Genomic DNA, 25,413 nt, shown 5'->3' on the forward strand with positions numbered 1-25,413 from the left:
CCTTTTTTTAATAAATAATGTTTATGGTTATGTATAACTAATGTTTTTTTTTTAAAATGTGCCATATTAATAAAAATATTGAAAAATACCAACATTATATGGTATTTTGTGTTTCATAAAACAAATTAGGTGAAACACTGTTGAATAATAAAATGTGAACTTATACATTAAGTCAAAAAGTGCAGCGGTCCAAATACTGCTGTACTGGCAGTCTGACTGCCGCGACCTTGGCGATGCTGGTGCCATATTACGATGCTAGTGGTACCACCACCACCAGGATCAATGATTCTGATGGGTTGGCGGCAGTGCAAGTCATGGTCAAGCACATCAGTGTAAATGCTGGCACCGGCATGCTGATCAAGACTTGCCTTTCAGCTGGCCTCTTCATGGGGGGACCCCAACATGAAAAGGGTGGCAGAAATGCAAAGAGGGGATCACAGGGGGCTCTTGCACTGGCCATGCCATGGACAGTGCAGAAGCCCCTGTCAACGCAGTCGGAATACAAACTGTCTGTCATGGCAGACAGTGTGCATTCCAAGTGAGCTGGCAGCGCAGTCAGTGCACCCGGCATTGGCCTTGGCTCTCTTTCAGACCTAAATCCAATGCTGCCTCACTGACTGTGCAGTCAGTCCTGCAGGAACATCATTATAAAGGTGTCCGGAGGACACCCTTTTGGCAGCAGCCTCACACTGTCATATTGGTGGTCCAGCAGTCAGACCGCCATTATCATAACGAGTTTCCTAATGATGTATGTGGAAATTGCAATGCTTCAAGGCTTTTTTCTAATAACACTGACATATAACATATTAGATTAAATATGGTATACACTAAAATAGTTACATTTAGCACCCCCACTACTACTGAAACCATTTTAGGAGTAATGTTGTTCACTAAAGGGTTGACATGTACTATTCTGACTCCAATCTAAGCTATTTAGGAGAAGGTGTTGGACACTAAAGTAATCATATCTACTATTTTCACTCCAACCTAAGCCATTTGGAGAAGGTGTTGTACACTAAATGGCTGACATTTACTATTCCCACTCCATTATAAGCTATTTAGAGGAAAGTGTTGCACACTAAACTTGTTATATTTTCTAGTCCCACTCCAGCCGAAACCATTTTGGAGAAGGTGTTGGACATTAAAGTGGTTGCATGTACTATTCCCACTGCAATCTAAGTCATGTAATGGAAGGTATTGGACACTAAAGCTGTCATATTTACAAATCCCATTCTAATATACGTCATTTAGAGGAAGGTTTTGGTCACTAAAGGGGTGACATTTACTATTCCCACTCATGTCTTTGCCATTTAGGAGAAGATGTTCAATACTAACAGTGGCAAATTTGCTGAAGCAGTCACATTTACAACTTCCACTCGAAAACTCCCACTCGAAACTATATCATTTAGGGAAAGGCTTTGGCCACCAAGGGGGTGACATTTATTATTCCCACGCCAATCTTTGCCATTTAGGAGAAAGTGCTGGATACTAATGTGGTCAAATCTAATATTCTCACTTCAATTTATGCCATTTACGGAAAGGTGTTAGGCACTAAATTTTTCACATTTACTATTGCCACTCCAATGTACGTGATTTAGGGGAAGGCTTTGGACACCAAAGTGGTCACTTTTATTATTCTCATTGCAACATAAGCAATTCAGGGGAAGATGTTGAACACTGAATGGGTGGTATTTACTATTCTCACTCAAATAGAGCTATTTAGGGGAAGAAGTTGGACACTAAAATGGTCACATTTGCTATTCCCACTCCAGCCACAACCATTTTGGAGAAGGTGATGGACATTAAAGTGTTTACATGTACTATTCCCACTACAATCTAAGCCATTTACAGGAAGGTGTTGGACACTAAAGCTGTCACATTTACATAGCCTTCTAAAATGAACTTCATTTAGGGTAAGATTTTGGCTACTAAAATGGTGACGTTTACTATTCCCACTCCAGTTTTTTTGCCATTTGGGGGAAGATGTTGGACATTAACATGATCACATTTGCTATTTCCACTGCGATATAAATCATTTACAGGAAGGTGTTGGGCACTAAATTGTCACAATAACTATTGCCACTCCAATGTAAGGTATTTAGGGGAAGGTTTTGGACACTATTCGGGTGACATTTTCTATTTTTACTCTAATCTAAGCCATTTAGGAGAAGGCACTGGACACTAACGTGGTCACATTCACTGCTCTCACTACAACATAAGCAACTTACAGGAAGATGTTGGGCAATAAAGTGGTCATATTTACTCTACCCACTCCAATCTGAGAAACTTATGGGAATCCTATGGATACGAAAGGGTTGACATTTACTGTACCCACTCCAATCTAAGCCATTTACAAGAAGGTGTTGGACTCTAAAGTGGTCACATTTACCATTCCTATTCCAATCTAAACCATTTAGGGGAGGTTTTGCACACTAATGGGGTGAAAGTTACTATTAGCACTCTACTCTACATCATTCTGGAAAAAATGTTGAACACCAAAGTGGTAAAATTTACACTTCCCACTCCAATGTAAACTATTTAGGGGAAGGGGTTAGAATCTGAAGGGGTAATATTTACTGTTTCCAAATCAAACTAAACCATTAATTGGAAAGATGTGGATACTAAAAAAGTGACATTTACAAATACCAATTACATCTAAACCAAATAGGAGAAATCTTTGTACACTTAAGTGATCACATTACCTATTTCAAGTCCAATCCAAATTCATTTTTGAAGTGCTGAGCACTAAATAATACACATCATATGTCACACTCTAAAAGCATATTAATACCTAAATAATGTTATTTGTAATTATATAAAAATCTTAATTATTGTTTATTCAAAAATATGTTTTGAAATATTAAAAAGAAAAAACAAATAATAATATTACACTTTTTAATAAACATAATATTTAGTAGAAATAATTTATAAATAATAATTTTTCATAACACATATTTAACAGAAAATAGTACATTAAAAATACAAGTAATGACATTTGTAAAAAATGCAACCAACCTAAAAAATGAAACTATGCAAAATTATGGATAATCAAAAACATGTTTTCATTACTAAACATATATTTTACACTAAAATATATAATTGCTATACTTTTCTACAACACAATCATTGGCAATATTATTTGAAAAATTGTAATTGATGATGTTTTTATTTGATTATAAACATTACATTTGAAACATATTTTTTTACAAAGATTTACATGACTAATTCATATAACATAAAAATTATAATGAATCTTCACCCAATATGTATATATATATATATTTGCAATTATTATTACTAATTCATTTCAATGTTATAGAAAATTAAAAATAAATGTAAAACTGTAAGATATTTTGAATACTATACATTGCTACATATTAAAATTAATAACTAACATTTCTTCCAAGATATAATACAAATTCCAAAATACAAAATATAAAAAAGTAATCAACAAGCAAGAAAGATTTTTGTAATGATACATTTTTTCAAAAATTGTCTTAATGTTTTTTACCAAATGTATAAAAACAATAGCATAAATTGTTTAAAAAAAAGGTATCAATATAAAAACAACAATTGATATTTTTCTGAAAATATACATTATAAAAATAATAATTAACATTTGTTATCAAAATATATTTTAAAATATTTTACCAGAAAATAGAAAAAAATGAATTTAAAATTCCTTTGAAAATTAAAAAGCACCAAATTTTACATAAACATTAACTGAGCCATATTTTACAAATCACCACCTCTGCCAATTAAACTCAGCATCTCACTATGACGTTATAAAACTTATACCAATACAAAATTGATCTACTTAATACTTTAAAAATCATTACAATATTTGCAAATTATATGAAATAAATTAAAAATGATAAACTAACAACATAAATGTACCACAAAACAACTAAATTATATTATATACAATGATAATTTAGAAAACAATATTTTACATTACATTATATTAAAAAAACACTTATAACAATGTTCTTACTTTTGATGTTTCTGTCCACTGTATTTTTGACATCACAATGTTCTTGAAACAATATTTTTGTTTCACAATAATTTGTATTCAACCAAGTGCTATTCCTAAATGGGGCAAAGCTTTGATTTCATCCAATTAAATGTCTTTCATGTATGTTTTATAGGTTTTGCGGTATTCCTGCAGTACTCTCCCAGGATCAGAAAAGTAAAAAATCTGACATTTTTCACAAAAAATTACACAAGGTATTCTTGACATTTGGCTACTTTCCAAACACTCTAGGCTCAAACTTGAAAGGCATCACCCTTTTAGTAAAACCACAAATTTGTTTTGTTACGGTGGTGCTGCTATACTCCCGCAGCACCAGGAACAGAAAGTAAATCCCACACAGAACTCCTCTAGTACAATCCCATTGGTTCTACAGTCCCATGGGAGTACTGCAAAACCTGTGGAGAGTAAAAAAATAACAGACCTGAACTTGAAAAATCAGAGCACACTACAGAAAAAACTGCAGATAAAAATGATGGTAAACCTAAATATCATAACATCATTTTACTTTGTTAGAAAATAAAAATGTAATTCACTGAAATGATCAAAGGTTAAAGTGATGTAATAGTAGGCATAGTAATACCATCTTACTTTACATAAATACAACACTGAAGTTCACTGGAAAAACAAGGTTAAAGTGATTCTATGGTTAGGTGAAAATGACAGTTATAATGTCACATTTTAAACCCCCAAAATACTGGAATTTTCTAATTATATTTAAGCCCACTATACAATGACCAGAACATACCTGTGACTCGGTGTACGTAAAGCTGAAATATTTCACTCTCCAGCACTGCCATCAGCAACAACATTAAGGTTCTTAGCTTGTGTCCTGTGCAGGGTCCTCCTGCACTTGCTCCAGTATATTGTCCGAAATGGCTCCAGCATTGTCTTGTTCACATTTTAATAGCACTTTCAAAATTTTTCAATGCTGCATTCCACGGAATATGCAAATTTCATGAATGTTCAGCAATTTTACATTATTTCTTGCCTGATGGAGACTGGTTTCAGCAGAAAATGATTCACTGAGAAAAAATTATGTCTGCTTGAAATACTTTCCTGCTGATGTGAGGGAAACCTTTGTTTGCAAATGTCACGCCAGATACCGATAAGCTGTTTCATGCCATTGCACAATTTTGCCTAAGTTTCTGTAAGTTATATAGAATTTGGGACAAACAGTTATTTTGATCATCCTTTGTCCTAATCTTCCAGTAACAAGGGATGCCAAGGATCCATTCAGTATATGTACATTGAAACCACTGAAAAAATATTTTCTGGATCCCTAAGCAATGCAAACAGAGATTAACAGAAAGGAGCATGGACTGAAAGTTGAATGGATTGAAAGTATTTCCTTGGCCATTTCACAAAAAATGGTCAGAGGATATTGTCTGATACATGCATTCTTTGCACTGAATACTTCATGTGAAGTCACTGATGTGATGATCACCATGCATACACAGCAGCATCAGGGGATAAATATGAAGACTTTGAAATTGAAAAATTGCTTTTTTTCTGCTCTCTGTTTTTTATTTCTAGGAGCTAGAAAATCGTTGGGTTTTCTGTTTTGGGCTTCAGCGTTTCTAAACTAAGAATTCCTAGGTTCAGGCCTTCTTTATAGTTCACTATGTAAAACAGTTTCTCAGCATGATTCTATTATAGTCACATGATAGTCACTTCCTGACATCTAGTGTTTGGGTCAAAAAAGGTCTATTAGTTGTTTTCAGACTTGTCCATTTGAGTTTTTTTCACCAGTTCATATTATTGCCCGGTAGTACCACTGAAATTTCAAGTTCCATTATAGCAAGAATGTTGTTCCAGTTCTCCTGAGTCTATGCCTGGTGTCCCATCACCCTACGAAACCAAACAAGTTCCTCCATTTTGAGCTTTGGCTTTTGAAAGATAGAGAGGTCGAACAGATAAGGCTTATTATTGGAGATTCGTTTTTAGTAAAACCTGATCTAAACTAAACCTTTACCTAATAATTGCGCCTTAGTTCAATTAATTTTGAAAGCAATATGACTTTAATTATGTGTACCTTCAATAACCCAGTCAATGAATACGTAAGCGATTTAAACAATTCTATTGAGGATCAAGAGAAATGAGTTTGCTTCTTATATCAACTTTTTTGCACAGCATGAACATTTCATAAGGCAACAAAATATGTTTAAGATAAGATATGGGACGATAATGGTCATTATGACCTTGGCAGTCAGATGGCTGCCACACCTGCAATGGCGGTAGTACCGTCGCCAGGCCAGCGGTAATGACCGCTAAATAATGACCATAGTGGTGATCCCTCCCATAGACAGCCAATGTACCACACCAACTGCCAGCGCAGTACGACCACTGAACATGGCTGTAGCCACCTACAAGCAGGCAGAAGACAAGGATCAGCCCAGCATATTATGACATATCACACTACCATGATTTCTGGGATGATAGCAATGCCACCAAAAGGCTGATGAAAACACATCATATAAAAGGAGAAACTCACCTCCAGGGACACAAAGGAGTCCGCAGCTGCCATGAAACCTGAACTGCAAGTCTTCCCAATGCTGTACCACTCCATCGCCGTCCCGGAGCACCAATGCCGACGAAGGTGACGACGATGAGTACACCCACCTAGCACACAAAGGAGGGAGGGAGGGGAAAGTGACACACACGCACAACACACACCAAACATACACACCACACACCCAGAGCCAGCTGCAGAGTAAATCGACGGTAACAGTACCCAGGAGCAAAGAAAGCCAGGACACATATCTCTGTTCCAGCCACTGTAATCATGTTGGATGAAAATCCCAAATCCAAAAACACACACAACTGCATATTTACATGCAGGCTGAAAGGCCAGTTAAAAGTCTCTAAAACTCACAGGGCAAAATCCAAGTCCCAACTTGACTCCTGACAACATTGGGACTCCACTGTTCAGGGGCATCATGTTAGAACTGCGCAGGCACCTCAGAGGGAATAGGAAGTAGGTGGATGGGGGGCTTCTCTTTGGGAGGGGCTCCTTGCCCACTGGTTCTGGAGGGGGCTCCTTGCCCACTGGTTCTGCAGGGGGCCCCTTGCCCACTGGTTCTGGGGTGGGGTCCTTGCCCACTGGTTCTGGAGGGGGCCCCTTGCCCACTGGTTCTGGGGTAGGGTCCTTGCCCACTGGTTCTGGAGGGGGCCCCTTGCCCACTGGTTCTGTGGTGGGGTCCTTGCTAACTGGTTCTGGAAGGGGCTCCTTGCCCACTGGTTCTGGAGGGGGCTCCTTGCCCACTGGTTCTGGAGGGTGCTCCTTAGCTTCTGGTTTGGAATGAAGCTCCTTGGCCTTAATTTTGTGAGAGGCCTTCTTGGCCTTAGTTTTGGGATGGGCCTCCTTGGTCTTTGTCTTAGGAAGGGTCTCCTTTGGCCTTTGTCTTGGGAGGGGTCCCCTTGGCCTCTGTTGTGGGAGGGGTCTCCTTGGCCCTAGGCTTTAGAGGTGGCTCCATGGTCTTGGTTCTCTGTTTAGGTAGGGGTGGCACTTTAGTCCTCCGTTTTGGGGGCAGAGGAGGGTCCTTGTGGCAGGGGGCAGGTGTTGCATTCACGTGCCCCTTAGTGTTAGATGGAGATTTTTGGGGTGGAACAGTGTCAGACTTGCTGCTTGAGGTACGGGGCTTGGGGTGAGACCTCCCTCTTACGGGCAGGATAGGGGGGCGGGGGAGGGGAGGGTCAGAGGTCAAGGCAGGAAAGGAAAAGCTTCTTAGGGCCAATGGGCCAGGATGTGGGAGGAGGGATGGGAGTGTAGGTGGAGGGAATGGTTGTAGGAGGAGAAGGTGTGCTGGACTTGGGTGCAGGTGCATGGATAGTGTGCGTGAATGAGGTGGATGGCTGTTGGGGTCTGAGTGCGAGCTTTTGTGTGTCTTTGGAGGGGTGGGCAGACAGGGTGTGTAGGTCAAACAGGATGTGTGGATGGATATTGTGGTGGTGTATGAAGTGAGGTGGGTGTTTTGCATGGTGTGGTGATGGTGGTGACTGTGCATGTGGTATGTGGGGTGCATGTCTGCGGGTCAGCTGTTGTGGTGACTATGGGCAAGGCTATGCAGATGGCAGGTTCAGGGACTGTTGATACAGTGCATGCAGATGTGAGTGCAGATGTGACTGTGAGGGAAGAGGAGGAACGGAGACAGTGGAGGCAGTGGATGATGTGTGTGCATGATGCTAATGCACACATGGACAGAATAACAAAAGGAGAGAGAGGGGAAAAAGAATGGGAGTTCAGGGTCATCACAGAGCCAACAGCACAGATGGAATACACATCACTGTCAAGCACTGAGTCAGAGAATGGGCAGTATGACCACATTTGCATACCATTGGCAAAGTAACACAGCAGGTAGGAGCCAAACACTGCCAGCCACACACCAACTGCGACCAACTAAGCCCGGTCTGCCATGGAAAGCCAGCTACCTAGCTATCAAAAACATGCATTTCACTCTATTAACCTAAGCTAGACCAAACACCAGTGTCTAAACTAGCATATTCGGGCATCCACTGACTAGTATCCTGAACCCAAATCATATGCTAGGCAACAGAGATGGTTGTCAAACACACTATACTCACCCCCTTGCGGCTACTGTGATGCCCTTAAGTGCCCATCCAGCTCTGGGTAGGCCCCCGCCACTATGTGGACCATCAGAAGGTCAGGTTCCGATGGGCACCCCTCCCTCGTTGGGAGGCAGTCCCCAGCTGGGCCTCTGTGGTCTTCCGGGCCCAGCATCTCAGGTCTTGCCACCGTTTCCTGCAGTGGGTGCTCTGCCTGCTATAAACCCCCAGGTTCTACATGTCCTTGGTGATGGCATGCCACAGCCCCTTCTTCTGATGGGCACTGACCTGAAGAGGAAACACAAAGAGTGGGACTCCATGAATCAGACAATCCGTCCTGTCACACACAGGACCTACAAACTACGTTTTCCCCTCATCAGGCACACACATGACCCATACCCCCTGCATTAACACTGCCACCAGCCATACCTCCCCAAATGACACACTGCCAGTACACACACACACATTTCCATGCAGCCATGTTGCAAGCAACGTACCCATGGTATACTCACCTGTTGGTCTGGAGGCCCATACAACTGACCAAACAGGGGTAGGGCCCCATCTACGAGCCTCCACATGAAGGCTGAGGCCCTTTCCCCTGTTGCACGTGCAATGGCAGGTTCCAGCCACAGGTCACAGCAGCACACGCAGTGGGGATGTCATCCTGTGGAAAGTCAGGAATCAAGTGAAGTGGTAGAATTTAAATGTGGTCACGTCTGCTGCGGTGAACACTGTCACTGCCGGCGTTGATCATCATTGGTTCCCATACTCCATAGAGGGCAATGTTAGCCAATGAGGAATTGTATGGCGGTGCAGACCGCCTACCGCCATGACGCGAAAGCCAAGCGGAGTGTAGTCACTTCCACCTGTCCCTACATACAGGACAGGCGGGTGCCATTTTCTAATACTAGTACACATGTACAGATTAATAAGTGCGTCATTGTAGTCGGATGTACTCACCTAGACCATTCCAGTGTCCAACATGCAAGCATGCTCTGTGTACATTGCTGTAGTGTGCTCACGGTTCCTGTTGTCACTCCCTTCTTACTTTTGGGTCCCTTAAGTCCCAACCACTCTGAAGGAATAGGAGGAGGAGGCAAGCACCCATGTACTGACCTTTTCTGGACTTGGCTACACTGGAGGACAGGCACATCATTCTCACCTATCGTCTGGACAGAGCCACAATCACAGAGCTGTGTGCACAATTGGAGCCTGATCTGCTACCTGCTATCCGTTGCACAACAGTAATACCCCCTCTTGTGCAGGTACTCTCAGTGCACCATTTCCTGGCAACTGGCTCTTTCCAGGTGACAGTGGGCTTGGCTGCAGGAAGGTCAAAGCCAATGTTCTATTTTGTGCTTGCAAGGGTTTTGGCAGCCTTGCTCAAACACATGTGCAGCTACATCGCATTCCCCCAGGTAGATGATTTACCCACTGTGAAGGCTGTATTCTATGCAATGGGACATATATCACATGCTATTGGGGTCATTGACAAGACCCATATTGCCATAGCCCCCCCAGGGCCAATGAACAAGTGTACAGGAATAGGAAGTCCAGATGGTGTGCCTTGCTGACCAGTACATCTCCAAAGTCACTGTCAAGTATCCAGGGTCAGTGCATGATGCCTTTGTCCTGAGGAACAGCAGTGTCCTACAGCTGATGGCATAACTACATAGGCACAGAGTGTGGCTTATAGGTGAGCTTGAGTCCCCACCCAATGTATGTTAGTGTATACCTTCAGGAGCCATACCCCATGCCATTGTGCAGTACTAATGTGTGTCCCTCACTTCTTGCTGGTGATTTCGGCTACCCAAACCTCCCCTGGCTTCTGACCCCTGTTAAGAATCCTAGAACAGGGGCTGAGAATAGGTACAATGATGCTCATGGGCGTACAAGGAGGATTGTTGAAAGGGCCTTCGGGATCCTGAAGGATAGGTTCAGGTGCCTCCATCAGACAGACGGATCCCTATGCTACTCCCCTAAGAAGGTCTGCAGGACTGTTATTGTGTGCATGTATTGTGTGGTATTGTGTGCATGTTGCACAATTTGTCCCTGAGACGGCATGTGCCCTATCTGCAGGACGAGGGGGTGGCAATGCAGCTGTGGCAGCAGTGGAAACTGAGGACAGTGATGAGGAGGTTGTGGACAGCAGGACACATTTGATTCAGCAGTACTTCCAGTGACACTCAGATAAACTGTTGAACTAAACATTTCTCCATTTCAGTGTTGTGCTGTGTGGCTGTAGCACAATGCCAGTCATTACCTTTGCATCCCACTGGCTCACCTATGCCTTCCCTTATTGCTACTGTGGTTACAACAGTATAATGATGTGATGTGTACAGACTGCTCAGACACATTTGTAGGATGGATCAGCATATTACTGGACATTTACATAGGATCATGCATTTCATTACAGTTCAATACATTGTACATAACCTTCAGATAAAGCACTATTACTCAAGGGTGTTTATTAAAAATGCGTATACAATGCAAAGTGCTATAGAGTGGGGTGATGGTTGGGAAAAGTCCAGTGTAGTGGGCCAGTCTGTTCATAGCACAGGTCCAGTGTCCAAGGGGCCATAGGAAGGGGAGAAAAGGAAGCTCAAAGTAGACAAGGTGACACAGTGGAACACAAGAGGAACATTCAGGAGAGGCTCATTTCCTGGCGGTGGTTTTGGCATCTGTATCTGGTGTCTGTCTAGGTTGCAGGGACCGTTTGCAGGGGAGGGGTGCTTGTGGCCTGTCGGTCCTGTGGCAGGGCCTTCTGTGCACTAGCCACTAGCAGATGCAGAGGGCTGGTCAGTAAACTGGCTAGTGGAAGGGGCCCTCTGGTGTGCTGTGTAGTCCCTCATGATGCTGGCCATCTCACCCTGCAATGGAGACAATGGTGGTGTTCAGGGCCTGCAGTTCTTGCTTGATCTTCTGGTGGTGGTCCCCCTGCAGTCACTGGTTCACCTGCATTATATTTATCACCTGATTCATCTTGTCCTGGAACTGTTGGTAGGCCCCCAGGACATTAGTGAGTGGTTCCTGGGCAATCAGTTCCCTGGGCCTGTCCTCCCCCTGGCACACAGCTGTCCTCTGACCATCTCTGGCACCTTAGGCCTGTGTTGCCTGAATGGTGTGCCCACTCCCAATGCCCCTAGGACTCTCATTGTCTTGCCTGTTAGGGGTGGGCTGGGGTCCCTGTGCAGGTGGGCACACTACTGATTGATGTGTCCTTGGGACAGAGGTCTGGGGACGATGTGTGGCTGCTGTGGTGTTGGATTCTGAGGGGGAGGCTATGAAGTGGACTGGGTGCAGGCTAGGATAGCCGACTCACCAGTGGTCCCTGATGGGCCAGGGAGTTCACCCAGATCCAGACCTCCAGAGTTGCTGTCATCATTGGAGGCATCTTCTGGTGGGGGGCTGGATAGCCGTGGCACCTCGTCGCTGCTGAGATTGGCTGGAGCACCTGTGGGAATGTAAGTGGTATATTATGCTACATGTCTGTGACATATTCTGCATCACTAGCTTCCCCTATATTACTGTTGTTGTCCTGCCACCTTTGTTTGTGTATGGTGATGGATTGTGAGATTGTTAGTTCTCCATGCTGCGGATGCATTGGTGGTGGGTGTACATGCAGGGCTGAAAGGGATGTGCTTGCAGTGGGTATGGCATGCAGGTATTGGCATTTAGGTTTGGTAATTGGGGTGGTGCACTGTGTGGGATGGAGTAGGGTGATAGGAATCAGGGTGAGGGGTCGAGATGGCATGCAGGCATGGGAGGTGAGAGGTAGTAAATGTTGACTCACCAGTGTCCAGTCCTCCTGCTACTCCAGTGAGTCCCTCAGGATGCAGGATTGCCAAGACTTACTCCTCCTATGCTGTCAGCTGTGGGGGAGGAGGTGGGAGGTCCATGCAAATCTTCTGGATGGCGAGTTGGTGTCTTGCTGCAATGGAATGCACCTTCCCCTGTAGGTAATTCGACCTCTTCCTTATGTCGTTCCTTGTGCGTGGATGTAGTTCCACGGCGTTCACTCTGTCCAAGATTCTCTGCCATAGCTCCATCTTCCTGGCAATGGATATCTGCTAGGCCTGTGCTCCAAACAGTTGTGGCTCTACCCTGACTATTTCCTCAACCATGACCCACAACTCCTTATAGGTGAAATGGAGGTGCCTTTGTGTAGCTGTCTTCTTGTGTTAGCAAAGGATTGTGGGTGGTGTGGGTGTGTGTTTTATAGTGCTGTTGGTGGGTGTTTGGGGTGTGTGTATTTGTGTCAAGTGTGGGTTTTTTGTTCTGGCCAATGTTGTCTCGTTTTGTATTTGAGTGGCCATTTCCGCTGCAGCGGTGTTCACCACCAATGGTTTACCGCCATTGAATGTCTGCTGTGGTGATTCATGGGTCGTTATTTTGAGGGAGTAGTATTGGTGGTGTAACAGTATGAGTGGTAGTTCCCACACTTTATCATTTACAGTAGGTCTGTTGGATTTGTGGTTGTGGCTGTTTTCTTTCGTTTTTTTGTGTATGTGTCATAATCTGGTGGACTGATGTTCACCTCCACGGTAGTATGTTGGCAGCAGTCACCGCAGCAGTATTCAGAATTTACCGCCAATATCATAATGAGGGCCTATACAGTATGTCCTTAATGAAAATTGTGCCATTTGAAGATGCCAGGATTTTAGGGAGAGGTCCACGACAGTTGCAAAGTTAAATTAACATGTGCATTGGAGCCTGTCAGCTTCAAAGGCATTTTGCAATCAGTGCAGGCATTTAATCAACTTGGTGTGTGTACTGCCATTTGATGGAGTTTGTTTTGACCAGTGACTTTGTGTTTCACCACTGCGCATATTAGTTGCTCAATGTTCACCAGTAGCACATGGTATGTTTTGTTCAGTTTAGCCGCCTATGGGCTTTGACATGGCATTAGCCATTGCTTTCTGTATTCAGTTTAGCCGCCTATGGGCTTTGACATTGCATTAGTCATTACATTCTGTATTCTGCCTATTGGCTTTGACATGCTGTATCCAGTCTAGCCGCCTATTGGCTTTGACATTGCATTCCTATTGGCTTTGACATGATGTATTCAGTTTAGCTGCCTATTGACTTTGACATGCTATTAGATATTCTGCCTATTGGCTTTGACATGATATCATATATTACATTTTATATTCAGCTCAGCTGCCTATGGGCTTTGACATGATATTATATATTGCATTTTGTATTCAGCTCAGCTGCCTATTGGCTTTGACGTGATATTATATATTGCATTTTGTATTCAGCTCAGCTGCCTATGGGCTTTGACATGATATTATACATTGCATTTTGTATTCAACTTAGATGCTTATTGGCTTTGACATGACACTAGACATTGCATTTGATATTTAGGTTAGCTGCCCATTGCCTTTAACGTGGAGTTAGACATTGCAGTTGAGAATCCAAGCTGTATTTTTCCAAGCTGTGTTTTTGCACAAGAGAACCAAGATGTTTTTCTCACAGTAGACTAGACCTGATAAGAGAGGGTACATGGTGTTGTTCTCTCTGCTTGAGCTTGGGAACAGGAGTAGTCTTGGAGACCTGGCCAGTCTCCAAAAGGCTTGCTCAGTTTCCCAGGTCTGAGAGGAGGGGGCACACCTTTGTAACGAATGTAACAGGCTGCAGAGGGTCAGATTCGAATCTGCCGGACCTCGTGCTGGAGCTTGGCGCCAGCTGCCAGCAATCCCGTGTGGGTAGATGAATCTCTTCCTCGCGGCTGACAGGGGTCATCAGCTTGCAGACCTTAGAAAGATGAAGCTGTAAATAGTTCCCACACGGTGAAGTATTTGTTTTGCTTTGCATTCAATATCTTATAAATATAACCTGCTGTGTATATTGCAAACTGATATATTTTGTTTGATTAACGCGGACTTGAAAGCTACTAATTCGTCATACATAAATATTGTGGTTGGGGAAGAATTAACAACAATAAAAGTCTTCTTTGACCTCAGAAGTGCATTTCTGTTGTGTTATGTTAGTGCTTAAAAACTAGCTAAGAGGAAAGCACTACCATTGGTACCAGGAGTGGGGTTGGTCATTAAGAGGTGATTAAGAGGGTGTTGACGAGTTGGTAGATTTCTAAGTGCACACTTTAAAAGTGTAATTGTTTTTGTTGTTTGGAGAATTACAGAAATTGTTTTTTTTTTGGAGAATCACAGTAGCACGGCAGACCATGTCTGGGAATACATGTGTTGATAAACTGCCTGATGGTGCTAAGAAAAACTGTGAATTGTTTTCTGTTTGGGGAATTACAGAAGAAAATGCATGTGTAGCTAAAATGCCTGATAATGCTTTGAGAAATAATTTCCGTTGTACATATGTAGAAAAAGTGTCTTTTGGCAGTAATGATGACAGAAAGGTCTGGATACCTTTATCTGCTTACAGAGAAATGCAGGAGAAATGTAGGAAGTTGGAACATGAAAATAGGAATTTACGTGAGCAAATTAGCCCGACTGAAAGTTATAAAAGGGCTGTTTTTGAAGAATCTTTCTTGTCCCATTCCAGTAATGAGGGGGTTAAGACAGCTCCGAGCTGCACTGAGTTTTCGTGTGAGCCAGGGTTTTTGGCAGCCAAAATGCATTCCTTAACTGATAACAGACGAGAGAGACCAGAATGTGATTTATGAGTTACCGTTGCAAAATGCACAAGTAAAACGAAAGATTTTAGAGCAAGAGCCGACTTTCATTAGCTTGTTTGATTTTTGGAAAAAGAATAGCCCTCATTTGAGTGAAATCCTAACACTTTTGTATATGGTCACTGTGAAAAATTATATGCAGCTGCGCGCTTGTGATTTGGCAAATGAAATAATGCAGACTTTCGGTTTCTGCGCAGTGCAAGAAGAAAAAACTGATGTACATGTAATTCAAGAACAAGGGAAGAAAATAGTGCCCCTAGCTAGAATCATACAATGGATCTGGTACTTGCAAGACAGGGCTAGAGTACCACAGGTAAAAGAATTACCAATGAAATTGTGTGCACCATTTGAATTCGTGTCCACTGAAGATAAAAAGCATGTTTGTTTTACTAATGATTCATTGACTGAAATGTTGTTTTCTGGCACAGTAGAAGGAACAGCGTTGTATAATGTGTGTCAGATTTTAAAGCAAGAGCTACGTGAGATGTGTCATTTTTACGCTGATTTTTGTTTCATTGCTAATGTTTTAGCACCTAACTGGTTCAATTACCTTGCAGATGTTAATGAGAAAAATTCAGAGAGAGAAGTGTTCACCCAGAATTCTGCCTTAGTGGGGATGGCTAAGTGGGTGCCCCAGAAATGTGAACAGCTGAGAGAAAAAGCCACTTACAGGTGGGCAGAGATGAGAGAGATGCACATTCCCCTAGATTTGATAAAAACTGTGCAGCACGCACAAAAGCAATCTGTCATGCAAGCAGTCACAGAGCAGTTGGGGAGAGGAAAGTTACCAGAACAGAAATGGCAAATTGATCAGGTTTTAGGGAGAGTGATTGCTGCAGATTACCAAGGAAAAATCGAAATTATGCTGATACCTAGAAAAGAATCTGATTCATTCATACAAATTGGAGACAGAATGGCCCAAATTGACAAAAATGCAGTGAATGGAGGTTTGGTAAAGAAGGAGTCTGCCCCAGCCCTTCTGACAGTGCAAGAAAAGGGAAGCTGTGGCGCAGCAGATAAAAACCTCAGTGCTGATGTGTGGGCTGAAGCCCCAAGTGATCCTCCAGAACCTGCAGTGAATATAACAAAGGGCCTCAAAAACGTCCTTCTGATTATAATACAGGGAAAGAAAGAGGAAGGGTGCAGTTTAAATGAAAAATGTTATTTGCAAGAAAAGTCATACTTGTTTCTTTTGCAGATCCTACCACGTTTCGCCACTGTCCCTGAGTGTGCTGTGTGGTCCCCCTTCCGGTGTGTGCGTGTGGGGTCGGGGAAGGGACCGAATCCCCAACCTGAACCTGGCTGAGTAAAGTGCCAGCACCATGGATCCATTTTGCGCAAACTGCGCCTTCAGTTCAAGTTCAACTTGTTTGATTGCATTCTTCCACTGGAACTGAGCTGTGTTTTTTTTTTTTTTTCCCTTCTCGTATGGAACTCTGACTTTTGCTTACCTTCCAGAAAACCTTTCAGGTGGACCGTGCACCTTTACATGAGCAGAACTCATGCCACATCAAATTGCTAACACTGTTGAATTAGAGACTCATTCAGAGTATAAAAATTGCCCAGTCTTTTCTATGTAGATGTATCTGATGTGAAAGGTTATGAGATCAATGTGTTAATGTTTTTTTTTGTTTGTGAAACAAGAGATATGTGAAACAAAAATTAATTGGTCAAAGGGCGGAATGTACTGACATTTGATGGAGTTTGTTTTGACCAGTGACTTTGTGTTTCACCACTGCGCATATTAGTTGCTCAATGTTCACCAGTAGCACATGGTATGTTTTGTTCAGTTTAGCCGCCTATGGGCTTTGACATGGCATTAGCCATTGCTTTCTGTATTCAGTTTAGCCGCCTATGGGCTTTGACATTGCATTAGTCATTACATTCTGTATTCTGCCTATTGGCTTTGACATGCTGTATCCAGTCTAGCCGCCTATTGGCTTTGACATTGCATTCCTATTGGCTTTGACATGATGTATTCAGTTTAGCTGCCTATTGACTTTGACATGCTATTAGATATTCTGCCTATTGGCTTTGACATGATATCATATATTACATTTTATATTCAGCTCAGCTGCCTATGGGCTTTGACATGATATTATATATTGCATTTTGTATTCAGCTCAGCTGCCTATTGGCTTTGACATGATATTATATATTGCATTTTGTATTCAGCTCAGCTGCCTATGGGCTTTGACATGATATTATACATTGCATTTTGTATTCAACTTAGATGCTTATTGGCTTTGACATGACACTAGACATTGCATTTGATATTTAGGTTAGCTGCCCATTGCCTTTAACGTGGAGTTAGACATTGCAGTTGAGAATCCAAGCTGTATTTTTCCAAGCTGTGTTTTTGCACAAGAGAACCAAGATGTTTTTCTCACAGTAGACTAGACCTGATAAGAGAGGGTACATGGTGTTGTTCTCTCTGCTTGAGCTTGGGAACAGGAGTAGTCTTGGAGACCTGGCCAGTCTCCAAAAGGCTTGCTCAGTTTCCCAGGTCTGAGAGGAGGGGGCACACCTTTGTAACGAATGTAACAGGCTGCAGAGGGTCAGATTCGAATCTGCCGGACCTCGTGCTGGAGCTTGGCGCCAGCTGCCAGCAATCCCGTGTGGGTAGATGAATCTCTTCCTCGCGGCTGACAGGGGTCATCAGCTTGCAGACCTTAGAAAGATGAAGCTGTAAATAGTTCCCACACGGTGAAGTATTTGTTTTGCTTTGCATTCAATATCTTATAAATATAACCTGCTGTGTATATTGCAAACTGATATATTTTGTTTGATTAACGCGGACTTGAAAGCTACTAATTCGTCATACATAAATATTGTGGTTGGGGAAGAATTAACAACAATAAAAGTCTTCTTTGACCTCAGAAGTGCATTTCTGTTGTGTTATGTTAGTGCTTAAAAACTAGCTAAGAGGAAAGCACTACAGTGTGGCACATGGATCATTCTAGGGAAATGGCCATGCTGCGAGCAAAACAATGAAGTTGGAGATACCTTCTCACAGAGGTGCGCTTTGAGCGATTCTTCAGGGTAAGTGTTGGTGGATTGCTGGGAAGTCACTGGAGTCAACTGCTACACTTAAAACAAAGTAAGGGCTGACAGCCACAGGGGAAAGGAAAGAGTCTCCAAAGCAGTTCATGATAAGGAGGCAATGGTCCCCCCATGGGCTTCTAAAATTCATAATCTCTAATCTTGCAGATACTTTTATGCTCGGATGGTCTTCCTCTCAAAGAGAAAGATGGAGAGAACGGGGAAAAGGTTGTCTGTTAAAATATGCTTTTTGGTGTCAAACATGGAATGTTCAGTGGGAAAATAGAAAAGGGATTTCCCAGGAGTACTAAAGGCCTCACTTCCAATGTTTTAGCGCAGGGCAGTGCCACAAGCCGCCTTGCTGTGCTGCTCTTCGTTAAAAACAAAAGGGCAGGAATGTACCATATCTACAAGATATGGCACATTCCTGTCCTTCCCCCTCTGCTGGAGCACAATTAGCTGCCATGCACCAATGCAGGCACCCTTGCATCATGGTGCAAGGGTGCCTGCGTTGAGGGGATTATTGTTTTTGTGCCGGAAGGGACACCTGCCGGCACAAAAACAATTATGAGAGGCATTTTCCTCTTTCCATGCATCCTGCTTAATGCAGCACACATAGAAAGAGGAAACAATGAGGAGAAACAAATATATTTCTTACTGTTATGCCAACCTTACACCACCCATGGGGAGATGTAGGCTTTTCATGATTTCCAAGGTTTACACAACCTTGTAAATCTGGAAATGTGTCAAAACACACGGGTGTTGCATGGGAACAACCACTGCAAAACCCATGGAATGCCTTTTTGATGCAAAGATTCCATATTTACAAAGGCATGGACCGCCAGCCTCGCAGTAATGGTTCGAAGGCTGCAACTGTGGTGGTCCGACTGCAACATTACAACCCTGATGGGTAGACCCACCTAAAGACCGCTCGCCCCACCAAGAACATGATTCCCAATGTGGTGCCGCCAGTCTGAGTTGTACTCAGCCAGGGCAGAGGTGAACTCAGTGCTGTCTGATTACAAATCAGCTTTCCGCCAGTCTTTCCATGACAGGGACCCGGCTATGGAAAGGCTGGCGGAAAGCCAATGCTGGGGGCCACATGGGGCCCTCCTGCCCAGCACCCTTGAAAAGCGCAGACAGTGTGCATTCTGAGGGTGCTGAAGTGCCAATATTGTAGCACTGCTCCCGCAGGTTAGCCGGGCGGGAACGCGTAATACAGCGCTCCCATCAGTCAGACCGACAGGAGCATTGTAATATGCTTGGGGAGGATGCCACCGGTAGAAGGGTGACATCCTCTGTGGCATCTCCCCCAGAGCTTTGGGTGTCCACTTTGAGTACCACCAAAGTCGTAATGAGGCCCTAAGTAACAACTCATCAAGCAGATCATCACACTAGTGCAAGGTTTTTCTGAGCTTGCCGTGCAGCCTGCATCTGCTTTCTCAGGGGTTAGCTACAGCAAACGTTTCTTCCTCCGTCCTGCATTCTTGTTATGACACCTAAAGGAAGATGACTAATACCCTTACCCCTGGTTTAATCCTTTGTCTTATACTGAGACCTCACATGAACCAAAATGTTAGCTAAAGTACCTGGCTCACAGGGCGAGTATCTATTTTCTAGCAGTGGCATCTGGGATCAGATCAACAAGTCTTGCATTGTTGGTGGAATGAACTGAGGTGTTGTGTATGTTTATCTCTGGTGAAATGCTGTTTAAATTTGCAAAATTGACCCATTCTGAGCTTCTTTCGCAGCAGGAAATGATGTTTCTGCAAATATATCTCATACAATGACCTATGGTGGACTCTAGATTAGCACAAACTAAGTGCTCACACCACTGTATAATAAGTGCATTTTTTGAGGCAATAGAGGATGAAAGAGGTCCTGATCTAAATGCTTTGTGAATGCTTTATTAAAACTATTTGTGGGTAAGGGTGCATTATGTTTTTTTATAATTCTTCCAAACACTACAATTGCTGTTCATGGAGGGCAGACTTTCTGCAAGGAGATTTTAATGGTCAAATCCAGTTTTACTCGCTCTTTTAATCTTTTTTTTTTAGAAGAAAGATCATGACAGCCAAACAGGTTTAAAGTTGCAAGGAAAACAGATTTAAAGTTAGCTCACAAAAATGGTTACATACTCTTTTAGCACTAACTAGCACTCAAAGTGTTGTTGGTTTGCAGGAAAAACATCTTAGGGTGTAAACTTAGAACAAACAAAACTCTCTGCCCATTGCGTGCATATCAAAAGCTTTGCACACTCCCCAGTTGTTCCCTGGTGTTACTCAGAAATGCCTGAATTATTCCATTATTTAAGAAACCTAACTTAAACTAGGAATGAGTGATTCAGAGTCACTTCAACTCTCAGGAATGGAGAGCACAATACTCTTTGAGGACAGTGTCACTTCTGAGACGAAATATTCAATTTTCCAAATAAAAAAAATTGTTAAAATAAATAAATATTAAAAATGAGTAGAACAAAATGGGCATTTCAAATAACGTTTTTGTCTGTAACATTTTGTCATGATGGCTGATTTACAAAAGTCATATACCGTCAAGTCAACTAGACCTTTCCGGTTGTAGAGATATACGGGATTTGTAGGTTCCTCAAAAACCCAAGGTACTCACAGCTAAAAACTAAGCTGCACCATACAATGCTTTTTCATTGAGTACTGAGTATAGACCAATTCATATATCGAAATCTGCAAAATGAAAAATGGGTTTCTAGGAAACCCATGTATTTCTGAAATGGGCATGAGACATGGCCTTTCGGAGGGGTGGGCATTTGTACACCTCTGAACTTGTGAGCACCTATACAAGCATGTTATTTAGAGGGTATTTTTCTAAATCCCATCTTTTTTATACAGTGGCTTACATTTGAAAGCCACATATGCAGAAAAATCCAATTGTTATAACAAATGTTCTACTATCCATGCGCCCAAAAGTCTTCTGATAATTTTATGGTACCTCACTTGTGCTGGTAGTTGTAGTGCCTGGCAGAAGAAATGGCCAAAAAAAGTCAACATGAACTCATTGCATTTTTCCACTCTAGATAGCTCTAGAGTTTCAACCCTAGCTCAGTTGGCACCTAGGGCTACTTAGCCAACCTGTACATTTATGAAAACTCGACACCAAGGGATATCAAGGATGCCTGACTTGCATGGGTCTCACCAAGTTTTTTTTTACCCAGAATCAATTTTAAACATCAATCTTTGAATAAAAAATATATCGTCCTCACATTTCTGAAATGAAAAGTTCGGGAATCTGCACGGAGCCACAATTTTCCTTCCACCTGGCGTTCCCCGCTTGATAAAAATAGTACCTCATTTGTTTGGGTGGACCTAGTGCATGTGACAGGAAACGGCCCAAAACACAATATGGAGGAATCAAATTTTTCCACTGAAAACAGACCCATTTTTCCCAATGTGGATAGCTCTAGATATTCGACTCTGGCTCAATCGGCACTCAGAGTCACCTAGCCAACCTGTACATTTTTTAAAACTAGACACCTAGGGGTATCCAGGGTTGACTGACTTGCATTGCTTTCACCACTTTTTTGTACCCAGAATCTCTTACAAACCTCACTCTTTGACTAAAAAAATAAATGTTCCTCACATTTATGTGATGGAAAGTTCTGGAATCTGTGGGTAGCCACAAAACTTCTTTGCCAGGCATTTCCTCAAGTCGTCTGATATAAATGGTACGTAACTTTTGCGGGTAGACCTAGTGCCCATGACAGGACATGGGCAAAAACGCAACATGGAAGCATCACATTTTTCCACCACTTTTTTTCCAATGCGGATAGCTCTAGATTTTGGACTTTAGCTCAGCCGGCACCTGGGGAAACCTAGGCAAACTGTATCTTTATGAAAAATAGACACCTAGTAGTATCCAGGGTAGGCTGACTTGTGTGGCTCTCACCAGATTTTCTTACCCAGAATCTCTTGCAAACCTAAACTTTGAGTTAAAAAACATTTTCCCTCAACTTTCTGTGAAGGAAACCTGAAGGGAGCCACAAACTTCCTTCCACCCGGCATTCCTACAAGTCTTCTGATACAAATGCTACCTCTCTTGTGTGGGTACACCTAGTGCCCACAACAGAAAACTCCCCAAAACTCAACATGGATGCAACACATTTTAAAACTGACACTGACCCTTTTTTCCAAATTTGGGTAGCTCTAGATTTTGGACCCTAGCTCAGCGGGCACATAGGGGAAATTAGCCAATCTGTATATTTTTGAAAACTAGAAACCTAGGAGTTTCCAAGGTAGGCTGGCTTGCGTGGTTCTCCCAGTGTGTTTTTTCCCCCAGGATTCCTTGCAAACTTTGATTAAAAAATAATTTTTACTCACATTTCTGTGATGGAAGTTTGTGGAATCAGTGAGTAGCCACAAACATTCTTGCACCCGGAATTCCCCCAAGCCTCCCAATAAAAATGGTACCTCATTTGTGTGGCTGGACTTAGTGCCCACAACAGGACAAGGCCCAAAATGTAATGGACCCAGCACATTTTTATATTGAAAACTGACCCCTCTTTTCTAATGTGGGTAGCCCTAGGTTTTGAACCCTATCTCAGCCACCACCTAAGGAAACTTAGCCACCCTGGACATCAAGAGGTATCCAGGGTGGGCTGACTTGTGTGGTTCTCACCATGGGGGTCATTACAACATTGGCGGTATAAGGCGCTTACCGCCGTGCAGAAGACCGCCAACACACCGCCGCGGCTGCGGAATTCCGCCACAGCTATTATGACACACATCACGGTATCCGCCGAAATTCAGACACCCACACAATACAGCCACACCAAAGGTCAGCGATAAACATGCGGAAACAAATCCTCCACCTCCACGCCAACAGAAACACACCCATACTATTACGACCCACGAATCCACGCGGTGGTCTTTCAAACGCGGTATTCCATTGGCGGTACACACTGCTGCGCTCAAAATACACACACATCTACAAAACACCGCCACATTGGACAATTACAAATACACACACCTGATACACATACAAACACCACTCCCACACACCCAAGCAATATAAAACACACACCCACATCACACACAAACCCCTACAACCAGAATTTCTGAGAGAAGGCCAGAGAGAGGCAGCACAGAATAGAGAACCCCATCACACAGAGGCACACTACATCATCACCCACACAACACCCACTCACAAAACACCACATACCACTACACTCACCACACTCATCAACACATACACCACCCAACACCTCACTCACACCACCCCATGACACGCCAAAGACACCCCCGCTTCTCCGAGGAGGAGCTCAGGGTCATAGTGGAGGAAATCATCCGGGTAGAGCCACAACTATTTGGCTCACAGGTACAGCACACATCAATAGCCAGGAAGATGGAGCTATGGCAAAGAATAGTCGACAGGGTCAACGCAGTGGGACAGCACCCAAGAAATAGGGAGGACATCAGGAAGAGGTGGAACGACCTACGGGGGAAGGTGCGTTCCACGTTATCCAGGCACCACATCGCGGTACAGCGGACTGGCGGCGGACCCCACCTCCTCCCCCACAACTAACAACATGGGAGGAGCAAGTCTTGACCATCTTGCATCCTGAGGGCCTCGCAGGAGTCGTTGGAGGAACGGACACCCTACCTGCATGCTATCACACACCCACACCCTCACACCCTCCCCTATCACCCCAAATCCTCAATAATCTACCCATGACACCAACCACCCATCCCAACCCCAAGACCTGCATGACATAACTAAGCATGGATACCGATCACTAAAGCATGCCCACTGCACAGACCCACAACACCCCCCAACCATTACCACACAAGCCCCCACACAGGAATGCCTGCACTGGTGTACACGCACACCCAACCATTGCACACCATGAAACACAGACATGCAATAATCATGTACTCATACCCCCTCAGGAACCCGAAGGAATGTCACCACACCAGAGGGTCCAGACAACACCACTCCACCCCCAGAAGAGGCCCACAGTGACGACAGCAGCCCTGCCCTACTGGATCTTGATGACCATCCCAGACCATCGTGGGCCTCAGGACAGTCGGTTCCCCTTGCCCAGCCACATCCCAACACCGAGCTTACACCCTCTGGTAACACCAGCACAGCACCCACCCAGCGGGCCCAAACCTCCGTACCCAGGACAGGTCAATCAGCGGTGTGTCCACCACTACAGGGCACCCAGGGTAACCCAACACCCCAACAACAACAGGGACCTGGGGGCAGTGGTAGTGGGCACACGGTCCAGGGGACAGAGGCACAGGAACACAGGGGAACTGGGAGGGCTGCTGTGCGACAGGGGGCGGACGGGCCAAGGGAACCCACTCTCCACGAGGCCCTCTCCTCCATCATGGGAGCATATCACCACTCCCAGGAGACGATGGCAACGGTACTGGGCAAGTTGCAGGAGACCCTGCGTCTGCAGGAGGAGCAGTATTTGGGGTTCAGGGAGGAGCTCAGGACCATAGGCTCCGCCCTGGGCATCATTGTAGGGGTGCTGACGGACATTCAAAAGAGGGACACCATGGCACTCCAAGGGGCCCCTGGCACTAGCCAGGACGATGAAATGCCCACCTCCTCCGCCGGCGCTAGTGGACAGGACGCCCCGCCACAGGACCAACACACCAGCACCCCACCCCCTGCAGAGGGACAACCACCACGCAAGCGGTCCCTGAGATCCAGGAACAGGACTGAGCAAGATGGCAAGACCCCCGCCAGGAAATAGGACCACCCTGATTGTCACCCCACTGTCCCACTTTGTTACCCTGTCCAAATCGTAACTGCCCCAGCTCCACTTTCAATGGCCAGATGTGCGATGTACCTGTGAGACTAATAGACTGGACTCTGCCATGGACATTCTTCCACCATAACCCATCCCCATTTCACAACCCCTCTTCATTGTTATGCAATTAAATAAACACCCTTGAAACACCAATAAAACTTGAGTCAGTCAATGATTTTGAACTTTGTATTGTCAATTACAGTGTCAAAAATGGTTACCCATTGGAAGGCCAACATACCAATGTCAAACATCACAAGCCTTTCAAGGGTGCAAGCTGTTGACACGTAGGTTACCACATTAGTGAAACTGAAATGGAGGGGACAACTCAGTTAA

The sequence above is a fragment of the Pleurodeles waltl genome, chromosome 10 (assembly GCF_031143425.1).
Source record: "Pleurodeles waltl isolate 20211129_DDA chromosome 10, aPleWal1.hap1.20221129, whole genome shotgun sequence".
In the NCBI taxonomy this organism is placed as follows: domain Eukaryota; kingdom Metazoa; phylum Chordata; class Amphibia; order Caudata; family Salamandridae; genus Pleurodeles; species Pleurodeles waltl.